This window comes from Pristiophorus japonicus, unplaced genomic scaffold, assembly GCF_044704955.1.
Source record: "Pristiophorus japonicus isolate sPriJap1 unplaced genomic scaffold, sPriJap1.hap1 HAP1_SCAFFOLD_37, whole genome shotgun sequence".
Taxonomy (NCBI): domain Eukaryota; kingdom Metazoa; phylum Chordata; class Chondrichthyes; family Pristiophoridae; genus Pristiophorus; species Pristiophorus japonicus.
In genome coordinates, this window is record NW_027253543.1 from 4,627,755 (window position 1) to 4,632,286 (window position 4,532).

The 4,532-nt window shown below is 44.1% G+C and overlaps 1 non-coding gene across 1 annotated transcript; it reads right to left on the reverse strand.

Moving 5' to 3' along the window:
* Nucleotides 1–238: 238 nt before the first annotated feature.
* Nucleotides 239–311, reverse strand: trnaf-gaa (transfer RNA phenylalanine (anticodon GAA)). Its single transcript has one exon. It is a non-coding gene; the product is annotated as a tRNA-Phe (tRNA).
* Between the last annotated feature and the right edge of the window lie 4,221 nt (nucleotides 312–4,532).

Consider the following 4,532-nt stretch of genomic DNA (forward strand, 5'->3'; position numbering starts at 1 on the left):
ATTCGGCCCTTCTAGCCTGCACCGCCATTCAATGAGTTCATGGCTGAACATGCAACTTCAGTACCCCATTTCTGCTTTCTCACCATACCCCTTGATTCCCCTAGTAGTAAGGACTCCATCTATAGAAACATAGAAATTAGTATCACGCAACCGCTGAACAGCCCATCCCTCAAGCACAGTCTCGATAGAAAACTAGCTTCTCCCATTAAAATATCGGAAACGCAAAATCATCAGATATTGCCAAAACCCGGGATTGAATCAGGGACCTTTAGATCTTCAGTCTAACGCTCTCCCAACTGAGCTATTTCGGCCGGATTCTGCCAGACCGAATTTTGACTCTGCCGGACCGAATTTTGCTATTCCAAATGTCTTGCTACTGCTCCTTTAATAATGGACTCCAATATTTTCCCACCCAAAGATGTTAAGCTAACTGGTCTAAACTTTCCTGCTTTTTGTCTGCCTCCTTTTTTGAATAGGGGCGTTACATTTGCAGTTTTCCAATCGGCAACGGCTGGGTTAGGCATGCACGTGGAATGGGATAACGCACTTCGGCTGGTGGATGGATGCACTTGGCCTGGTGTAAGGCACGTCAGCTGGGTTGGTTTGCACTTGGACTGTGGTAAGGCACTTCGGCTGGGGAGGGATGTGCTTGGACTGGGGTAAGGAACTTTGGCTGGCCCTTCCTGACTTCTTGGGTGCTCTGTCCTCTTTCGCTTCGAGTTATAATTTGCACAGTCAGTGGTACCTTGGGATGTGCGGTTCAAGTTACACATTCTGGAACTTCAGGATTTGGTGTAACCCCCAACCGGACCAATCATAGACAAAGGGTAGAGCCTGATGGCCATTTTTGCAGTACCAATAAGAACATCATATCATAACATGATTCGGCAGTCAACATAGTTTTATGAAAGGGAAATCATGTTTGACATATTTATTAGAGTTTTTAAGGATGTAACTGGAAGGGTAGATAAAGGATAACCACTGGATGTAGTATAGTTGGATTTCTAAAAGGCGTTCAATAAGGTGCCACATAAAACGTTGTTACACAAGTTAAGGAATGATTGGTTTGGAGATGATGTATTTGCATGGATAGAGGACTAGTTAACGGATAGCAAACAGAGTGCAGGGATAAACGGATCTTTTTCAGGTTGGCAGGCTCTAAATGGTGGAGTGCCGCAAGGATCAGTGCTGCAGCCTCAGCTATTTACAATATATATTAATGACCGAATGAAGGGACCGAATGTAATGTATCCACTTTTGCTGCCGATACAATGCTAGGTGGGATAGTGAGCTGTGAGGAGAAGATAGATAGACTTCTTGAGTGGGTAGTAAGGTAGAATATGGAGTATGATGTAGGAAAATGTGAGGTTATGGTAGAAATAATAAAATACAGAATATTTTTGAAACTGTGGGAAACTTTTAAGGTGGTGTTCAGAAAGACGTGGGTGGCCTCAAGCAAGAAACACAGAATGCTAGCATGCAGGTAATAAGGAGGGCAATATTGTAAGCGTGTTGGAGTGTAAGTGTATGGAAGTCTAGCAACAACTGGGCACTTTGATCTCCTTATCTAAGGAAGGATATATTTGCCTTGACTCAGTACAACAAAGGTTCACTGTATTGATTCCTGTGAAGAGAGGGCTGTCTTATGTTGAAAGATTGTGTAGCATGGGTCCATAAACTCTGGAGTTCAGACGAATTAGAGGTGCTCTTAGTAAAACATACACGATTCTAAAGGGGACTGGCAGTTTAAATGCTGAGATTTGTTTTTCCCTATCTGGAGTATCTTGAACTCGGGGAACGAGGCCGTACATGCTTCTCAACTAGCACGTTTTCTTTGAAACCTGAAACAGGGAGACAATGATGTAAATATTAACACAACAACAACTTGTATTTATGTAGCGCCTTTAACATAGTAAGACGTTACAGGGCGCTCCGCGAAAGCTTAAGACAAATCAAATTATGCTGACACTGAACCACATAAAAGATAAATTACGGCAGATGCTCAAAAGCTTGGTCAATGAGGTAGGTTTTAAGGAGCATCAATCATGACATCTTTTTGACACACCCTAAATCAGGAGTATAAATCAGTGTCATTTCCTCTAGGTCTGAAAGTTGTGAGAAGGTGGCTTTTCATTGGACTCATGGGTGTTGAATTCATATGATTAGAAAGGATAGTCAGTGCAAAAATAGGCTAGTCAGCCCAACCTGTCAATATCGACGTTTGTGAACCACTGGAGCATCCTCCCCTCTTTCCGCATCCAGCACTATCAGCATATCCCTCCATTCAGTTCTCCCTCATATATTTATCTAACCGCTCCTAACATGCAGGGAGGATGCACACCACGTATGACTCACGTTTGCCGTTGCAGAAAGGTACTGCATTTCGAATCCCCAATGACGTTAACTTATGTCACTTTTTAGTTTCAAAAGCAAAGGACTGCGAATCCTGTAAATCTGAAATGAAATCAGAAAATGTTGGATATACTCAGCCAGTCAGGCAGCATCTCTGCAAACATTTCTGATGACGGGGTCATGATTAAATGTCATTCACGTGATGCCGTCCCAGGAATTTGAATCCCTCCCTCTTGCACCACTGCTCAAGTCACGTATTTTTCTAACTATCCTGCTCCCTCTACTCTGATTAGAACGTGGCACTGGTAGCAATCCAGAGATTACTATCTTTGAGGTCCGACTTTTTAATTTAGCTCTTAGCTCCCTAAATTCAGCTTGTAGCACCTCTTCCCACTTCTTACCTAAATCTTGGTACCTACATGTGCCACGACAACTGGCTGTTCACCCTCCCTCTCCAGAATGCTCTGCAGCCGCTCCGAGATATCCTTGACCCTTGCACCAGGGTGCCTTCCCCTTGTAAGTCATTTCCCCCAACAGTATCCAAAACGGTATATCTGTTTTGGTGGGAGATGACCACAGGGGACTCCTGCACTACCTTCCTGCTCTTGCCTTGTCTCTTGATCACCAAATCACTATCTGTCCAAACCTTACCTGCGATGTGACCAACTCACGAAATGTGCTATCCACAAAATTCTCAGCGTCGCGCATTCTCCAGTGTGGGTCCATCCGCCGCTCCAGTGCCGTCATGTGGTCAATCAGGAGCTGCAGCTGGACACACTTCCCGCACACATAGTAGCCAGGCCTGAATTCCCACCTAGCACAGGAGGAGCATGACATGGGTCCGAGCTCTACTGCCATAACTTAACCCTTAAATTAATTTACTTACAAAAATTTACTTAACCACCAAACAGCTACTTAGTAGTTCGCTGCCAATTAAACCAATCTAAAAGTCAGTCTAAAAGAGAGTTATACTTACCAGTCGAACATCCAACCACTTATCTACTTGGCTGTGACGTCACCTCTCGATTTCGCACCCCTCTATCTTTGTCTGCAACTGGTTGGGTTGGTCTCTGGGCCTCTGTCTCCTACTCTCGCACTCCTTATCAGCTGCTCTAATGTCAGCACTGGTAGGAAAAACAAGCCAAAACAGCACCGGCCACCCCCAATTGCCTGAACTCACCCACTTTCCAAGCTCACAAACGTCACTCTATGCTGTTGCACTCCGTGCTCTGCACGAGCTGCTCTTTTTAAACTGTATCTATGTCAGATGACTCACTACTGGTCAGTCGTTTACAGAACTGGTTTTAACTAGCTGCTAATTGCCTCCTACTAAAAGTTACCTTTTTTTTCTCTGCCTAAACCTGAAAGATTCCCAACTATTTAACTTTTCCCCTTTAAATTAAACTGCTACTTACTTAGAAGCTACTGGCAATTGCCACGAGCAATTTAGTCCAGCCTCCAAATGGTTTAAAGAGAATAACCCTTAAAACTCACCCACTTACCAAACTCACAAATGCAACTCTATGCTGTTGCACTCCGTAGAAGTAAACTATCCCCGATACACTGGATGAACGCCTCCTCAATGCTACCCTGACCAATTAGGTTTATCCAGTAAATATGAAATTTAAAATCACCTATGATTATTGCCGTTCCTTTTTTACAAGCCTCCATTATTTCTTGATTTATACTCCGTCCAACAGCCACTCGGTGATGACCTTAACCCTGGCACCAGGGAGGCAACATCCCATCCTGGAGTCACGTCTGCGGATGCAAAAACGCTTGTCTGCAGCACTGACTATTGAATCCCCTATCGTTATAGCTCTGCCATTCTTCTCCCTCCTCCTCTGTGCAGCTGAGCCACCTGTGGTGCCGTGGATTTGGATCTCGCTGCAATCACCAGATGCACTATATCCACACCAGTACTCATAAGGTAATACCTGTTGACGAGCGAGATGGAGTCGGGGGTTCGATCACTAACTGCCTAGTGCTCCTATTCAGTACATCTCTGACTGGAGTAAGAATAAAACGGGGAAGGTGGCTCGACTGTGGCTAAAAGGGAAATTAAGGATAGTGTTAAAAGCAAGGAAGACGCAAATACATTAGTTAAAATATGTAACAAACCTGAGGAATGGGAGAAATTTAGAATTCAATAGAGGAGGACTAAGGGTTTCATTAAGAGG